This window comes from Phaenicophaeus curvirostris, chromosome 2, assembly GCF_032191515.1.
Source record: "Phaenicophaeus curvirostris isolate KB17595 chromosome 2, BPBGC_Pcur_1.0, whole genome shotgun sequence".
Classification (NCBI taxonomy): domain Eukaryota; kingdom Metazoa; phylum Chordata; class Aves; order Cuculiformes; family Cuculidae; genus Phaenicophaeus; species Phaenicophaeus curvirostris.
Window position 1 is genome coordinate 34294591 of NC_091393.1, and position 19170 is coordinate 34313760.

At 41.0% G+C, this 19170-nt stretch overlaps 1 protein-coding gene across 1 annotated transcript in view; it reads left to right on the plus strand.

The window, feature by feature from the left end:
* The first annotated feature begins 1926 nt into the window (after window positions 1–1926).
* Window positions 1927–19170, plus strand: part of LOC138717805 (PR domain zinc finger protein 1-like) — a 99853-nt gene continuing 82609 nt past the window's right edge. The window contains exon 1 of the mRNA XM_069851660.1: window positions 1927–1949. The gene's annotated coding sequence lies outside the window, so the exon portion shown is untranslated. The remainder of the gene's footprint in view (window positions 1950–19170) is intronic.

A 19170-nucleotide genomic window follows, 5' to 3' on the forward strand; every position in this document is an offset into this window, starting at 1 on the left:
TGCAGCACCCCTCTGCTGCAGCATTACGTGCCCTCCCCTAGCCCGGAGCACCCACAAGCCCGTTGATCTCGTTCTTACTCTCTTCAAAAGAGGAGAGGAGGGCTGAGAGCGCCGGGCGAGCGGAGCAGCGGGGCCAGGGGCGCCCCCGCACCCCGGGGAGAGGCGGAGGCTGCTGCCCCGGGAGCCCCTCGGTGGGGCCAAAAGCGAAAGTGAAGCGGCTCCCGAAACCCCTCGGGGGTGGCGGCAGGAGCCATGTGACAGCCGGGAACCGGCCGGGCCGCACGGGGCTGCGGGGGGCGGTGCGTGTGTGTGAGTGTGTGTGTGTGAGTGTGTGCGTGTGGCCGCGGCAGCCCCGCACCGCCTCTCCTCATCCCGCAGCGCCTCCCCTCCCCTCCATCCCGCAGCAGCATCTTCCCCCCGCGCTCACGCCCGTTCCCGGCGCGGGAGGCAGGGCAGGAGCGCGCCCCGCAGCGCTGCCCCCGGTGGGAGGGACCGGCCCCTGCGGGATGGTGGCGGCGGCTTATTAGGGTGGTCGTCTCTCTCTCTCTCTCTGTGTTCTGTTTCTTTTTCTTTTTTTTTTTTCTTTCCCATTTAATTAATTACCCTCCGGTCCCCGTTGCTCCGCTCCCCCCGCTCCTCCCGGCGCGATGCGGGGGGCAGCGGCAGGTAAGCGGGGGGGGGGTGGGGGGTGGGAGGTGCCGGAGCGGTGCTGGGACCCCGCTCCGCAGCCTTGTCATCCCAAAAGGACACCCCTTTCCCTTCCACCCCCACCCCCCCCCAACCCCCAGTTGCGACCTCTGGGGTCTCTGCTCCTTCTTGGATTGCCCCTTGCTTTAACTCCCCCCGTTCCCTCCCGGTGTTAAACCTGTGTCCCCTCTCTCCAGCCTGACCGCCCCGCTGCCCTCCCCGCTGGGACTCGCTCCCCCACCCCCGCTCTGGTTTGTAAGGGACTCCCCTCCAACCTGTCCGTAGGTATGTTTGTGTAACCGGACACCCGGAGTAACTGTCTGCCGAGGAATTAACTCGGCAACCCCCCAAAGCTTAGTTTGCATTCAATAGAGGTGTTTGTTTTTCAGGTTTAAACCTCCAGACAGGTTGAAGAAACCGCCCGAAAGGAGCCACTTGGCAGGTCTTGTTTCCTTCCCCTTCAAACCCCACTGGACGTGGAGCAGGTCGGGGATCGGGAGGGGAGAGATTTTTGGGGGAGCGGAGGAGTGAGCGGGGGCTGGGGGGGGGTGGGAAGGAGGGGAAAAAGGGCTTTAAAGTTGGGAGAGTGGAGTCTCACTTTCCCCTTTCCTCTCCTCTGAGAGCAGCGAGGATCGCTCAAGGCTTTCGCTCTCGTTCGTTAAAAATAAATACTACACAAGTTGGCAAATTTTGTAGTTTTAGAGAAGTGGATTCTCTCCAGGATTAACGTAAAAAATGTTGATGTTTGAGGAACTGCTCTTGCTCAACCCGTAAATAAAGTGGAGATGTTGACCGCTTGTCTAGTCTCTGGTAAACGAGAACAAAAAACATTTCATTTCTTGAAGGGCATCAATAATTGTGAGAGTGGGAGGGAGAGGAAGGGGTTTAACTATTAACCTTTATCTGGGATCGTAAATGAGTTGAAACCCGTGTTTCTGAAGCTTCTTTCACGCATTCGCGTTTCTGGTTTTGCCCCCTCTGCTTTCCTTCCCTGGAAGATGGTGAAAGGTAAATGAAAACGATGATGCTCGCATTAATTGGACGAGCAGGCGATTTTATGGCTCACCAGTAAAAAATAAACGCCCCGGGAAAGTTGGTGTTTGTAGTGCAAGCGGTGGGAAAGTGGCCGGGGGGGCTGGGGGCGGGACGGCGAAGCAGCGGGGCTGGCAAAAGGCAGGTTGTGCTCTTGTTACTTTAGGGGTTTCTGTTGTTTGTGTTTCCAGATCATTCACTTGAAGACGCCAGAGGACGATTTCTGGAAGGTAAGAAAGCCTTTTCCCCCCAGTGATTGTATCATTTGGGCTACACACTGTGCAGCTACCCGGGTGTTTGCCCGCAGTGCCAGCACGCTCTGTGTCTCACGTCTGTGTCCCAGGGAAGAGAAAAACGGGAGAGTGCCGAGCTGTTGCTGGCCACAGAGTGGATACTGGGAAGCAACAACATTTTTTAGCAAACAAGTAAACTGCTTTTATACACCAAGATGCTTGTTAGAGCTGATGAGTTCCTCCCTTCCAAAAAAAAAAATATATACCCTTCCTTTCCTTCATCATGACATAGCTTAGGAGAACAGGAGATGAAGAGTACGATGAAAAAGTTTCTGTTGCAGCTGTTTTCTACATGTGGAAGTAATATGTCTAACTTAACATATAGGTTGTTTCTAGCAGAGACGTTAATACTGATTTTGGTATGAAATGGAAAAAATATATCCTTGCACCTTCTAATTGCAGCTTTCACAAATGTGTTGTTATGTTACTTTGTGGCACGATTCTTGTCTGAAGTGAAATAAAATTTCTCTAACTACCTCTGAAAATAAACTGTCTGGCCACCAGAACTTTTCTTCTTCCCACAGGCTTAACGAAGTGAAAGCAGGAGATTGTCGGGGGGAGGCAGGGGTGGAAGAGATATGTGATCATAAAATTTGGCAGAGCAAGTGATTGGTGAGGGGAGTGGTGGCATAGTTTGTCAGTGTTGCAGTTACAAGCAAAATGTGCTGTTCAAGTAAATGCAAATTCAAGTAATTTCAAATGAAAACTATAAAAAAATGCTTTTTTTTTTTTTCCTTATGAAGAACAGCATCTTTCATTTGATTGTCATTATTTTGTCACTCTCTTGTCCAGGAATCAAAAATACAAACACAGAGTAATAGTGCTTATGCTGAGGAGTTACTATAGAAATCTGTACAGCATGCTCAGTTCTGAGAGCGTTCCTCTTCCCCTCCAATTAAATGAGTCCCTGCCAACAACAAGTGTGTTGATAGACTGATCTAAAGGAATTTGGCATGATGCCAACTCAAGCAATTTAAATGACGTGGTTAATAGTGCCTGCACTGTCCTTATCATACAGTAGTTGTCTTTAATAAACTTGGTGAACTTCCAAGTGATAATTGTGGATGACAAATTAACTTGAGTCCTAGCTTTCCTGTTCAGATGAACTTCGTTTTGCTCTCTTTGATAAATATTAAATGCTAATTCCAGATGAACTACATGAATTTGAAAAAATACATCTCTCTCCTCTAAATGTGTGATTTCTTTCAGGCAAATAAGAGCCGATTGGATTATCTGAAAGAATTTCTAATGCTTAAGTGTTCCCATGTATTCAACTGCTAGCAGTGTAATTTTTTTCTGTAGTGTAATTTTTTTCACGTCTGACACTGCATGCTTCAAATGAATACTTAATCAAACGCTTAAAAAGAGGAAATAATTTTGCATAAACTTGGTAAGCCAGTATAATATGTCTTACAAATTAAACCACTGTAAGTCCTGTAAAGCATTTTGTATGGAAGTTAAAATGATTGTTCCATCAATGTCACTCTGAAGTAGATAACCTTTACAAAGCAGCTAATACTATTTCAGAAGTATATACACTGGCAAACAGTGTACTGTTCCACAGTGGGAGTTTTAAAGTTTTTGAGTACCTCTAGTACCACACTGACTTTCCTTTTGTAGTATTAAAAGATTATAACATAATATGAAACTATGGAAGAGGCAGAGTAGTACAATTGAGAGTCTTAACTTCACATTGAATGTATGATTGCTTAGAGTATGATTTTTATTTTTGAGATCCTAAAAATATCTTTACTAGATCTCATCTTCCTGATTTCCACACTTGCTAGATCTTGCCAAAAGCTGTAGAAATGGCAACGTTCTCGGCAGCTGCTAAGAACTTGCTGAAGTGCTTAGTAATAATAATGTGTTTCATGTCTTGTGGCTGTGATTGAAATACAGTGTTGTGTGCTTAACTGATATTTGGGAACACTCTTCTTAATGGCCAAGACTGTTTTTGAAAATTAATACATGAATGCAGATTGTCTAATGTCACAGGTTTGATTTCTTGTGGCTTTGTTTGCAAAATTAATTTCTTTGAGACTACTGAAAGCTAACTTAATTCTACCTGTGTCCTAAAAGTAACAACAGATAAGTAGTAAAAGCCAATTACTTTCCTAAAAGCCTTGTACAAATGAAGAAGTCTGACAGATGGGTTTGTTTTTTTTTTTGTACTTCCAAGCATATTATAGCCTCAATGAAAGTATTTTAAGTGTTAGCTTTTGTAACAGACCTAAGCTGAGATATTGAAATGTTATCAGAGAATGGGGTGAAGAAGGGAATATGCCTTTATGTATATATTCACTACATATTAGATAGGTTCATTTCTGTCATTCTTTGTCAGTATGGATCTGCCCTCTTCATTAATACTGATTATTGGTTGGTTCCAAGTAAGATTTGGAAAGATATCTTATGATGTGAAAACACAGTGTTTCTAGAAACACTTTTTGATAGTTGATATGTCTCCTTAGATGTTCTGAAATTTTGGTTGTGTCTTTCTGATACATAATATGTGAAGTTAAAAGTGATAAGCCAAATAGTTGTTAAGCCTTGTAATTTATGAGTTTTTTCCCTGCAGCCCTTCTCAAACCTGATAGCCCTTTCAGTTTCACAGTTGGCCCCATGTTCCACTTTTCTTCTTGCTTTGAAGGCTGGGTGGAAAGCTCGTTAGGGTTTGCAGTTGCACTGCTGCATGCGGGGCTGGGTGGCTGTAGTTTAAACCATATGGGTGCTACTCTTCAAGAACTGCTGCCACCATTCCCAATTCCTCTTTTTTATTAAAGCCAGTGCTTAGGATCTCTTCATTAGCAGTGTATCACATTAGAAACAACATGCTAAGCATCATATAGTTGCATAATGATATTTTGAAAGATAAAGCCTTGAAGACCTGGGTTTTTTTTATTGGTGAAAACTGGTCATGTTAAACACACAGAAAAAGTGTTCAGACTCAGAAAGATTTACAGATATAGTGTGTCTGATTAATTTCTTTTGAAAATATTGTTCTCTTTTATCCTCCATTTCTTGCTATGTTCATCACTTAAGACGTGAAAATGCTAGCATGTGTAGTAAGTACAGTCTTATTACAGTGAAGAATGCCACAGAAATTTTTGCAGTAATTTTTGGTAAAGCAGTGATCTGTGTTTGCAGAATGGACTAGCCCTTGTCTTTTAAGCTCCACAGGGCAGGAAATTGTCTTCGAGGTATTTTCTGTAAAGTGCCTGGTATGTCTGTGAGTGCCAAGAAGTGATAAATAATAGCAAACAGTAGTCGACGAATTATTTGATTTTTTTTTTTTTTGGTATTATTTTGGAATTTGCCTATAGGGTACTTTCTAGCAAAAAGAAAAATGCCAGAGTAGCTTCCAGCTGGGGCAAGATGTGCCCTGATGGTGAGAGAAGCTTTTAATCGAAATAGAACACACATTTAATTGATAGTGTCTTCTATGAAGCTGTCGGGCCAAAACGTCAACTGGAGTAAATCAGTGTATATCCACTAAAGTCTGTAGAGACTTGGCTGACTTGCACCAGATGATACGAGTGTCCTTTTTGGCTCTAACAATTTTCCTTTAATCTTCTTGCCACTTAAACTTTTCTATGATCTGCCCGCATTCCAGAAGTGTGGAACGAATATGGGATAACGTTTCTTTACTTTCCTCCTCCTTTAAGCCTTTGGTGGCTTTTCTTTTGTGTTATCATGTATGGCTTATTAGTTATATATGCTCTAGTCTCTCCTTCAGGCCTGTGAGGATAACTGCCCTCCTCCAAGTCGCGCCTGAAAAGGAGTATCATTTTATTCTGAAACACTCCAGTCTTTTCTAGCTTGCCAGATGCAGGTGTATTGTAAATAGCTTCTTGATCGTACTGATTTTGTGATCAGAGGTTCCTCAATACTGTTGTTAGTAACTGTCTTACCAGTAATTTATGTCATGTGAAGAAGTTTAGAAACATTGCCCCCCGCCCTCCCCATCTATTTCCCAGAATAATTTTATTGTGGCTGCCATGCATCTTAATGTTTTAGTTACTAAACTGCATCATCTGTATGAAGTAATTGAAAATGCTGCTTGTGAACATCTTGTGTGGTGGGAAGACTCAAATGATATTTGGGCAGTAAAGATGAGAAATTATTCTTCTTTATCTTCCAAGACTCTAATAAATATTTTTGAAGGCAGTATTGGTAAACTAGTTCTTATTAGACACAGGAAACCTGCTTATTTTCCAAAGTTCAAGCTAAATCTTGCTCTTTCCTGTTGAAGTATAATGCCATTTCTAGAATTTCAGCATAAATATTTTTAACAAAATTTGCTTTTTTAAGTAATGCAGAAAAATAGTTAAGTTAGATGATTGCCCAAAAATGACAGTTTTGAAGAAATATAGCATGCATACAAGTATGTGTCTGTATTCAGATTTGGAAGCAGCAGAGCAATCATAAATACTAACACACACAGCAGCTATGAGGAGAACATGATTAACTGCCTAATCATACATTTTTCCTCAAACATCTTCTCACCCTATGCCCATTTTTTTCCTGAGTTTTTTAAACTAATAATATCTTCAGTAGGAAAAAAGCAATAAGATGAAAATATTGTGCCTGGATGCTGCACTGCAGAAGGTCACTTAGAAACGTCTGCAGAGCCTGATAAAGAGTGGATTCTGCAAGTGGAAATGAGCATACTCCATTTCCTTTGAACTGACTAGAAAGTTACTTTCCTCTTTCTAGCTTGCCAGTTCTTCCAGAGCTATAAAGGACCATAGTAACTAAACCTTTCACCAACATTTTATTAAAGCAGGAAATATATGTAATTACAACATTTCAAGTAACTCAATAAAGATATGTAGAAAACCAATAATGTATGCAACAATTTTAGTTCTTACAGGCACTCAGATGTCGATTTCCTTTTCGTTTGTAGTTAGGAAAAACTTCAGATAGAAATTGGGTTGCAAAAGGGCAAGAGTTGATGCCAAAAACAGAGCACATCTGAGAGCCCGTCTTGATTTTATTTTCTATCAGTGATACATTATTTGCAGAAAGTGAAAATATTCTAAGAGAACTCTAAACTTGACTGTAAGGCTCTAAGAGACATTTTAAAAAAAATGTATCTCCAATATACTTCCAGCTTGTGCAAGAGACATGTTTTCAGTCTTTTTCTTTGTACCTATTTTATTGTTAGAAACACTTTACAGGTCTTAAAATTAGTCCTAGTGGATGTCAGCTCCAGTTGATTTGTGACAGTTTATAGCAGCTAAGGATCTGATACAATACTGACTTGAAAGCCTGGTCCCATTAATGTAACATTTAGTGAAATCAGATTTCATAGGTAGCATGCTATAGTAAGAAAAATTCTAGATTTTCATCCCAGAATTTCCTAAAAGTACTGATTTATAAGATGCTTTCACAGGAGAGGGAAATCCTATTATTTTACTGATTTTAATGCTTTTCTTAAACTTCTGTATGGTATTTACAAACTCCAGCTAGTGATGAAGAATCAAATCCCATTATACTTGCATTGTAGATTGCTACGTCTAATGGTGTTTTTTGGGGGTTGCAAATACTTCACTGGCATTTAATTTATAGCTAAAATAAAATAATATCTCTGTTCACTTCCTTAAGATCGTAACAACTGCAGCTTATGAATTGGAGAATGATTTTTATCAACTATTTTCAAGTAATTTTTAACTTTTTAATGAAATTGCATAAGTGTATAAAAGGCCAGAGGTGGTTGTTGGGAAGCCCTTTAGAGAAAGTAGAAAAAGAAAATAAATTTTAAGTGAAGATCAGTTAAGCTAGAAATTATTAGTTTTGCTTGAACTTTGCTCCTAGAGCGAGAAACACCCTCAAAAAAATTTTCTTTTAAAGTTTTTTAAATATTGTAGAACAGTGGAAGAAATAATATATTTTGGATTGCTTTTGTGTGTAGTGAGGATTTTTTTAAGGCTAGATCTCAGAGGATTTTATATTAACTACGTATCACTCCCAACCAGTCTCTAAAACTGCAGGATGCCTACTCATGTAAGGTTTTTGTTTTGAAATCAAACTTCTTTTTGCTTCTGCAGTATAAACAATTTGAGTGATATATTGGTTGCATTACATTAAATAGCAGGACACCCAAAAGTCTAGCAGATCAGGAGTTTTATCCTTCCACCCTTGCTCTGCAATCGTGTTCGTGCAAGTTAAGTGTCTGGTTATATGAATCGGATTGCAGCGAGAGGGAAACACTTGGGACAGTGCAGACAGAAAGCTGTTCGTGTGGGAGTGTTTGCAATATCAGAGCCTTGTACTGTAAGCTGACCCTCATGATTTCAAAAGGAAAGCGCATTAACCTATAAGCTTAAAAAAGTTATCCTTAATTTAAATATGCATCAACAGAACCCTGTAGTCTTCTAAGTGCTCTTCTGCTGTGATCTAGTATGCTGATTTATCTATAATAGAACTTACTAATGAAATAAAAAAAAAACACAGAAAAAATATATCAGATCAAAGCGATTGTTAGGAATGACACTATTTGATAAGATCATCTACTGAAAATAAAAGGGGAAATGAGATCCGACTGAGGTAAAACCAGGTAAATAGCTTTCAGCTCTGCTTTTGTTATTCAAGAAGAAAGAGAAACAATAGGTGCTGTTTGGAGTCAGGAGCTGCCCTTCTAACCTCTGCTGCTCTTAAAATGCCTGAAGGTTATTGCATGGTTCATGGTGGCTTTTATGCTTGCAGTTCAACTTTTAATTTTCTAACAAAGGCAATGCGGTAGCAGCCTGCTGATAAACAGCCTGCAAAACAGAGAAAAATGGAAAAATCCCCTGCGCTTTTTTTCCTCCTTTCCAGTTACAGGCATATTTTTAACAGAAGAAGAGCACTGCCTCCTGTGTTAAGCTGCCAAAGCTGGAGACTGATTTTTTTAAAAGTAGGAACATTATTTCTATGAGGATCGATGTGCTTCTGCATTCAACAGACCCAGCCCAAATAATTGATTTGTTGCGTGCTGTTACGGGGAGTGATCTGAACGTCCACAGGGGCTGTATCTATTTCAACAAGATTTTTATTTCTCGCTGGACTGGCAAAATCAAGTTGAGTTAGCCTTTAATCCAGCCTTGTCACTATCAAAACTGCAGCTATCTGGCATGGAAGCATTCCTGCTGAGCATGAGAAGCACCCTTTGTGATCTGTAAAGCTGTGCACAGTCTAAGTAACACAGACAAACCTCATCCAGCATTTTGGCCCTGTCCTTATGTGTGCTGCTTGAATTTGTCAGTGTGATCATTGCCGGTGTTTAGAATATCATGCTTGCTGTGATGCTTTGTACTTGGACACTGGTGCAGTCTGAGGAGAGAAGGGGTCAACTTCTGAAGGTATTGTTTTCCAGCACAACTGAAAGTAATGGAATGTAACAGTTTCAGGAATGTACACCTCTGAGTATATAATAAGAGAGTATCTGTTTGTGTATTTTCACTGCTGACATTCAGATCAAAGGTTCCCTAGGTGTTGTAGTTTGAAAAAGGGAAAGGGGCCACATGTCTTACCAACTCTGACCTGTCGTCTTGCTTGTTGTTTGCAAGTTTTCACTAGAAAATCAGTCATGAGTCTGCTTCAATGAGGTGGCTTACTTTCAGGGGTTCACCTAGTGCATGTGGATATTCAGTTCAAAAAGTGGCAGATTTCAGTGATTAGAAGAAGAAATAGTATGAGCAAGTGCTGTTGCTTAAACATCAAAACTGATGGCAGATCTTGCATTGGATGGCACTGCATTGGTGTCACGAGCACTCAAAAAAACATTGTGTTTTTGAGGCAGTGTGCATTACTCGTGAATGACTGATGTCAGGAAGGCTGGTAAGTAAACTGAGAATCATCTTCAAGCCTTCACAAACACATACCAGCTTAAGCGTATTTGATCACATACATGCTAGTTAAAAGAAAAAAAGGTGAGCAGGAGTCCTATCTCTTGCCTTCCAGCTTGCTCAGAGCTAAGGGAAATGTATCCCAAATGGAGGAATATACCCCAGCCCCTAGAAGTTGTGTTAGTTTCATCTCTTTCAGCCTACTTATTAAATACCATTTCTTTACAAACAAGGGCAAATGAAAAAGATGATTACACCTGGGAGAAACAAGGACACCTGTTAAATCTTCATCTACTGTTAAGCACTGTTTTTGACAAAAATATTTAGATTAAATTTTAGATATGCAGAATAAATAAAAATACACTTCCTTCTTTTTATGTAGGTTATGTGGGATTTGTGTCATACTAATATATGCTGTTACATCTGGCAGTGAGTTTCATCTTCTGAGAGTGAGAGACCTAACTTGCTTAGATCAGAAATACTAGCTTTTTTATTTATTAGGATTGAGAGAGAATTTTACTGTCCAGTTTTTGCTTGTCACCATGACATGTCCAGCTTGATTTCTGTATAACAGAAGTGTTTTAGATGAGAGTCAAAACTACCCTCACCAGAGTCTTAAATGTTTTTCTGCTTCTGTTGCATTAACATTTCGGTCATGATAGGCTTCTTGGCAGCTTATGATGTAATTTATCATGTTGCTTCAGTGCTGGGGTTTTGTCAGCAACACGGAATTTCAGGAAGAATTTTCCATTGGCTCAACAAAGCCAGCAGCACCACTGTGAGAATTTTGCATGGAAATCTGTGTGTAGACATGGCCTAAGGGAAACTACTCATGTGTCTGATTTTGGGGCACGTTTGGTAAGAAGTAGTAAGCCAGCAGAGTTGGGTAACTGTGGTCATCAAGAGCTTTGCTTGCTGTCTATGCTCAATGTGCGTAAGACCTCTGGCAATCTTTTCTCAACATGTTGTGGAAAGTTAGTAGTGCTTTGATAATACACATTTTTCTCTTTCCCTGAGGGCTCTGCAGCTCCAGTTTTCTCTGGATGAATTCATGGGGCACATTGTTTGCTTACTGTACTTAGGCCTGGGAAATCAGTATTTTATTAGGCGATACAGACTGTTGTTCGGACAGTTTGATTTAACATATTCTTCCTGAGATACAGTCAGATGGAGTCCTCATTTTGTTTTACCCAGATTTATTCCACAGAAAAATCGCAAGCTGGGTATAATTTGCAAATGTTTGCTTTAGTTGCACAGTTTTCACAGTGTGTTCTCCCAGTTGAAGGGTGGGGAAAATATGCAGTAAGGCCTGTGACACCATTTCACACAACCCTCGGCCACATGGTTTTATTTTATTTTTGCTTTCTGTTGGCAGGCATTAAAGGGGGTGTTAATTTGTGGCCTGATAATTTTGCTTAGAAGGTCTATTCAGCCACCAACACAAAAAAGGGTTACCAGCCTTGCTGTTGTCTATGCAGCTATGGTGCAACAGCAGCACATGCTGCTACGATCACGAGGTTGGACTATTGTAATTTCTTCCCTGTAAAGCCTTCAGTCCTGCTTGTCCTTTGCTTGCCCACTGCTTCTTTGGAAAGCAGCATTGTGGTTGCTTGTCAGCCAGTAGTACTGTGTGGTCGCTGTGCTAGCTCTTTGTCTTTGGGGGTTGGCAAACTATGAAACAATGACGTCAAGATGCTGCTGCTATATATATTTCAAAGCTACATGGTAGGACCTAGTTACCTTAAAGACTGCTTCCTGGAGCTTCAGTCTGTAGGATATTTGTCTTCAGATGCTAACCCGTTTAATTTTCCCATTGTTACATCGACTACAAGCAGGGGTTGTGAAATGTTTCCCTGCTGGACCCTGCCCCAGCCCTTACGGTTTACTTCTAGTCCATCTTCAGTCATTTGGGCACAGAGACATTGTTGCAAAAGGTGCAGGTCCACAACAACTTAAGCTCTGGAAGTGGTGTAAAAGTGCAGCTTGGCTCATGCCAACATGAAACTTTTTTCCTAGTACTGCAGTTATTACACATATTCCTAAGCAGGAAAGCCTCTTCATTGTTTGATCACATGTCTGTACACATGAGAGAGCAAGACAAAAGCTGGGGACATTTAAACATCCCCGTTAAAGGGCCCGTGTTTTGTTGTAAATGTTATCAAAATATTTGTGGTTGCCAATGACTGAGAGCAGGTCTGTATTATCCTATTAGTTTTCTTCACATTTGGAGATAATATATCAGCAAAACAATTTCCAAATTAGGAAACTATACCACTTTAGTTTAAGCCCAAGAAACAAGGGTGCAATCTGTCCTCTATGCTTCTGGAATTCCTCCTTTCTGCGAAAGACTTGGCAATACCATAGCAGGCATTTTTGGCTAAAGCAAGGAGTCTATTTGCGGTATTTACGTAAATATTTTTTTTTCTGGAGGAAATGCCACTTACTCTACTTAATACTTCAGGTGATCAGCCGGTGGGAGAAAATGAGTTTGTTGCTGTTTAGCTTGCTAAAGAAGATAAACACTGTCTGCTTATGTTTTTGCCTTTTAAATATCAGAAATCTTTACATTCCCTGTTTGTGGATTTTTTTTTTTCCAAGAACAAGGCTAATGAACTTAAGTAGAAACTGTCTCAGTCTGGAATTGGGAATGATAAATTTATTTTCTTATTTTGGGCACCAGCTGAAGTGTTGGAAAAAATCAAAACCCAAACCCCTGACTGTACGACATGCATAACTTTAAAAAAACAACAACAAATGTCTGATTGAAATACCTTGCCCTGCCAATTGCTTAAGTTTTTGTCTCTTGATGTGTGTGATGTTAAGCCAGCAAAAAACAGCTAGTCGGGAGTGCTCAAGGAGAAAAAAAACAAAAACACAGGAGGGGAAATGGTGGATTTCTAATACAAAAATAAACACAGCGATAAGCATAATGCCTTCCATAATCAGAATAATGTTAAAATGGGTTTGGTTTAAGTTTCATTCACAGAAAGGCTTTGTTGTGTCTCAGTGATTCATAGGATAAAGTGATTTTTATGTCTTTTTCACTTATATTTAAGTGGAATTTCTCTCAGATGATAAACAAAGTAACACACGCTCAAAGACTCTTCCTGCCTCATTTAAACACCCCACCTTATCAAAACTCCATTTCCATGAGTGATGGATCTTGGCTCTGGATGGGAGAATAAAGTATTCAATTACCTTATTTTCATGTGCTAATGAAGCAGAATGTGGCTTTAGGGGGTTTCTTTTCAGCAAGGTAGCCTGTTTGGTTATGCACATGCCGCCTTCTTATGTTTCCTTCCACGTCTCTGTCTACACCAAGCAGTGGTTTTAATGGGCAAGTGGCTAATCCGTCTGCTTGACAGCAAGCCTTGGCCTTCTTCAGCCCAGCAGGAGCAGCCCAGGCCTGTAATTAGCAGAGCCGTCAAGCCAACTGTTTGACTCGAAATTATTTCTTTTGGCACCTCTTGCAACAACTTGATATGTTGAAAATCCATGAAGTGGTTTTTTCCCCTCAATTTTCTTTGCATCACGGAGTGCTGATGTGAGCTCTGAGCCCCTCAGCCTGAGTGGCAGCAGGTTTGTACTCTTGATTACTCTGGCTGTCCTCAAAATGGGAAATGTACACTTTAAATGTTTGCTCTCATTTGTTAACTGAGCTGAAAAAAGCAGGTGCATTTATGACTGAGGGTCAAATGGTAAAGGGAAGCATTTTTTATAGCAATGTCATGCTGCTGATGATGCAGGAGAGGTGTGAGTTCAGTCCTGGCATCCTCAGCTTTACTTCCATGAGAGGTACTGGTTTAATGTGTACGATCATTCCTACACTTAAATCTAAGCTTTTACTTAGTGCTTCTCTGAAACAGGACGTAAGTGTTCAGTGTTTTACATGGTAGCTCCTTAACCTCAGTTGCACATCCTTTTAGCACTGTATAATGAAAATTAACACATCGTGGGGGTTTTCCTAGCAACTGTATGCTAGGAATTACTGTGTCAGCTTCACCACAATAGATGATGGAGGGAAATAACCATCCAGGAGTTACTCATTGCCAGTTATGAAGTTGAGGAATTGGAAAAAAGGCAACAAATTTCCCTTTTTTCCTTCCCCTGAAGAATGAAATGAAAGGGCTTTACAAAGTACATTAAAGCATTGGATTTTTTATTTCTTTTTTGAGACTTCTAAAGAAAGTGGAGAGTGACTTAAATGGCTGTGGTAGGTGTAAGAATAGTCACCTTCAGTTTTCCTGTAAAGCATTAACGTGGGGAGCAGGAGACTTCTACTATAATGTAAGCTACACTTTTTTTCATGCTAAATTCATAAATTCTGTTCCTAGGAATTATTCAGCAGCATAATGAATCTCTGCTCCCACTAACTGATCATAACTAGTAAGTAAAAATAGACACTCGCTGAGTAGTAGCACAGGTTTTTTAAGGTGCACTGTGCTGCAGGGCAACCTGGATTTCCCTGAAGGAAATGCATACAAAACCAAAAATATAAACCTTTGGATATTCTTTTGGTTCAGTCTTCCACAGAAGTACTAAAGTAAATGTAGTGATAAAGTCCCACCATGAGTTAAAAAAGGTGAAAAAAACCAAGAGGCAAGCGATAATAGTCCTCAGCTCTTAACCTGGAGGAGACTGGAGCTTTAAAAAATTGGTATTGGGAGTTGTGTTTGTTTAGGCAGAGAGATATCAAGAAGCAGCTGTGATCAGTGAGATTACCTGGCTGGTGGTTTGAAGATATGTACGTTAGGCAGCTGGGGGAAGATAACTTGAGAAGTATACAAGAAAATGATGTGAGTTTATAACTTCCATCGTGACTGAATTGCGTGTCAAGCAAGATTTGATTGATGTTACTGGCTCCTCTTCATGGAAATGAGGCCAATGCGGTGTTCTGCTGCAGTCATTGAATACAGCTTTCATACAAACACCCTGCCTGAACTGCTCCCAGGAAATTCAGCTCAAAGGAAATTCTGGCATATTTTCCTCTCCTGCAGCTTTCCTCCACTTATAAGGGAGGATTTCCCTGCCTTTCCTGTATCCTTGGCTATAGGATCTTGGCTATCCTACCTCCAAGTGGAGGGAAAATAAGGTGATAAGGTGTGGTTCATAGTGTCATAGAATTGTAGAATCATAGAATAGTTAGGGTTAGAAGGGACCTTAAAAATCATCTAGTTCCACCCCCTGCCATGGGCAGGGACATCCCACTAGATCAGGTTATCCAAGGCCCCATCCAACTTGGCCTTAAACACCTCCAGGGATGGGGCAGCCACAACTTCCCTTGGCAATCTGTTCCAGTGTCTCACCACTCTCACAGTGAAGAAATTCTTCAACCACATCTGCCAGTTCCCTCAGGACTCTGGGATGCCTCTCATCAGGTCCCGTATGTTCAGGTTCCTCAGGTGGTCACGAACCTGATCCTCCTCTATAGTAGGAGGGGGTTTATGCCCCTGGTCACCATCTTGCTGTCCCATGACCCAGGAGGGGTGAGGAGAGCAGTTATCGGTGAAGACTGAGGCAAAAAAGTTAAGTGCCTCAGCCTTCTCCTCGTCTCTTGATACGTGATCACCATTCCCAACCATCAGTGGGGGTACATTCTCTTTGACCTTCCTCTTTTGATTGACATACCTGTAGAAGCCCTTCTTGAAAGTCTTTACTTCCCTTGCCAAGTTTAGCTCCAGTGCTGCGCCTTGGCCTTCCTGACTTCATCCCTACACAACTGGGCAGCGTCCCTATACACGTTGCAGGTTACCTGTCCCTGCTTGCACTGCCTGTGTAGTTCCCTCTTCTTTAGTTTAACCAGCAGGTCTGGACTCAGACACGCTGGTCTCTTCCCTTCCCTGCCCTTCCCTTCCCTGTCTGATTTTCTACATACGGAGACTGAGCGCTCTTGCGCTTTACAGAAAGCATCCTTGAATATTTTCCAGCTCTGTTCTGCTCCCTTGTCTCAGAGGACCATGTCCCAGGGGGTCCTACTGAGTAATTCCCTGAAGAGCTGGAAGTCTGCTTTCCTGAAATTAGTGTCCTGACTATACTCCTTACCTGTCCCATACCCCTCTGGACCTTGAACTCCACCAGTGCATGATCACTGCAGCCCAGGCTGCCTCCGATCCTAATGTCACTGATGAGTTTGCTTCTATTGGTGACCAAAAGGTCTCTATCAGCTGGACTAAGAAGTTATCTTCAAGGCACTCCAGGAGTCTCCTGGATTGCCTACAGCTTGCCGTGCTACTTTTCCAGCCTATGTCAGGGTGGTTGAAGTCCCCAAGTAGGATGAGAGCTTGTGAGCGTGAAGCCTTATGTAGCTGGAGGAAGAAGACATCATCAGTTGGTTCTCCTTGATCAGGTGGCCTGTAGTATACACCAACCACAAGGTTCCTGTTGGTTCTTCTGTCCTTAATTTTGACCCACAAGCTTTCAACCTGGCTGGAGCTCTGCAGAACACCGTGATCCAAGTCACAGCAGCTCTTTTATCCCTTAAATTTGGGAAAATAGTCCTGTGCTTTTTAGCTAAAGTTGGGTAAAAGAGAATTTTGTGACTAATTTTTTGTTTGCCAAAATGTGCTGTTCTGGAAAGCAATTAACTTGGTTGGTTATGAATCCAATTTGTTGTTCTAGTTATGAGTTGGAGAGTTTTCAGTTGAAACATTTTTAAGCTTTTAATTTCTTTACTCGTTCTCAAAGCACAGCATCTCAGAGCATCCCTTCTAAAATAAAACTTACAGTTTTAAAAAATACACAGATTTTCTTTGGGAAACCTTGATGAGACATGTTTTGTTTCACATTGCTTAACACTATTTGTTCAAAAACAAAACCAAAACTTTTTCACTGTGCAGGGAAAAAACCCTCCTCCCTTCTTAACTCGTTTTGAAAGAGCTCTCTTTCTCCATGCCCTTTTTGATGACCCTTTCTTGGATCTGAGTAGTAGAGTGTCTGATATCTTAGTGTGGCTTGAAGTTACTAAAAGCAAACTTTTCAGAATTTTGAAGAAAATAAAGGGAAGCAACATAGCAGAATGTCTCCTGACTTGAAAAAGTAAACTTGTTTATACTGCTGCACTCGGCACTGGTCAGCTTGGCAGGAGCAGATGCTTAACATTCATTTGAAGCTCATAGTAAGTAAAAATTAATAGTAAACTACATACCTATTTTACCAAAGTATTTCTTCTCAGAATAAAAGGACATATGCTACTTCTTTAGTTACATAGGTTTTTAGCTTATTTACCAGATGTTTCTCAGCTGAGAACATTTCACTGAAGTTAATTTTAACTCCTCTCTCACTTTCTGGTCCTCATACATTAGCACCTAGCTGCATCATTTACATTGGAAACATTGCAGGGGTGTTTGTTCCATGAGCATGTTTACTGAACTTTTTAGAAGTTTGCAAACTGTTGTGTCTTTGAAAACTCCTCTCAGAAAAACTATATTTTTCGGCACTTTCCATTTTAGAATGATGATGATGATAGGAAAGAGAAAAAATATTTTATGGTGGTAGAGGTAATATGATCTACATTTTATTTTATATTTATTTATTATTTTATATTTAGGAGAAATATTTACAGCAAGATATGTCCTGGGGACTGTGACATAGCTTTGTATATTTAAATATGGATAATTCTAGGCATGAATTTTGTGTGACAAACAGTTATCTTACTCCATCACATCTCACTGTAGAGGTGAAAGCTGTATGGTCATACAGTGTAGCTTTGTACAGCATAACCACTGAATTCAAAGTACTGAATTGCAGTGTTCAGCGCCTAACACTTTGTAAGAGGTTTGTGTGTGTTACTCCTTCAGAGATGCACAGACTAGCAGCCCTCCATCTGCGTGGTTATAGTTAATGTAAAATTTATCTCTACTAAGAAATATAAAGCAAATGGTCTCAGTAACTGAGCAAAACCAAGAATAATTGAGAGAAGAATACAAAAATAGCAAAAGATCTTTCAAGAGGAAAAGTCTCCCTCCCCAGTGAACTCATTACAAATGAAAGATTAGCATTTAGATCATGCTGCTTCTTGCATATCAATAATCTTATGTAGATATATAGTGCCATTGAATTATATTGTGGCACCACAGGCAAAAAATATATCTTGCGGAAACTGAAAGCATTTGCAGTTAAAACCCCGTACCACTGCATTAAATTCAGCCTGCAAACCCTCATGCCTAAGTAATCATAAAGACACACTTAAGGCTGTGGTGTCTTGGATCTCGCTTCACCGTCTGAGTAATCTTAAGAATGAGAGCAAGGAAAGCCACAACAGTAGCCTGTTCTGGAGGTGACCAGAATATGGTAAATGTCAGAAATCCACATCTGAAATAAGAGGTTGCTCGCTCTTTACCAAACACAGACAAATAATAAAGACTCTTTGATGTGGCTCTAGTGCAGTATCAGCTTTGTCTCTAAAAAGACCTCTGTGCTGCAAACTTGACTTGTGTATAAAAGTCTGTGCTGTCAGGTGGAAGAGCAGATGCAGGCTTATCCTTCCTATGGTCTCCACCCCACACCTGCCTTCTGCACCTGTAGGGTGATCTCTGTTTTGGCTGGCTTGAGTCTCAGCCAGGTAGTCATCATCCCAGCTCAGTCACCTAAAAACTCCAGATAATCCCATTCCATTGCATAAACCATAGCAGCCGTAACAGTGACAAGCAGTTGCACAGCAGCTGCTTACTACAGATAACACAAACTACAGATGGCTAGGGAGACAGGCACCTCAAATGCTGCTGCCCAGAGAGTAGCAGCTCAGGTAGCAAGTGAGGCCTCGCTGTCTCCCTGTGATTCCTAGCACACATGGCAATTTCTTAATCTACAGCACTTCATACTTTTGCTGAATGTATACCCTTTCTTAATATTAGCATTGCCTTTCACCCCACTGCTACTTCTACCCAATCCTGTGTCTGGGGTACATAGCAAGTACCTAAGGGTCCCTCTTTCCTGCTTTCCTCTTGTACAGTCCTCCTTTGCCCAGCCTTTTTTGTCACCATAAAGGAGCTGGTTTTGATATACCTGATCTGGCAGCATAAGACAGGGCTGTGCCTTTCTTTCAGTCTTAATTATGTAAAGATTAGATTTTTACACGTGTTATGTTAATATGGTAAACCTTCCACTTCTGTCTTTTGTAGGCAGTGGGCATGCTAGGAAAATGGTAAAGGACGAAGTGACTAAGAGCCTCTAGTGGGGCAGCTTCACTGCCCTTCTGCTATACCTTTCACACTGCCTTGGCCATTTAAGTAGCTTTGTTTTGGAAAAAAAAAGGGGTTAGGTATTCTGCTAGGTAAGAAATGTCCTTCCAGTCATGATAATTAATGTAATTAATCTTCTAGGTGGATTGTAAG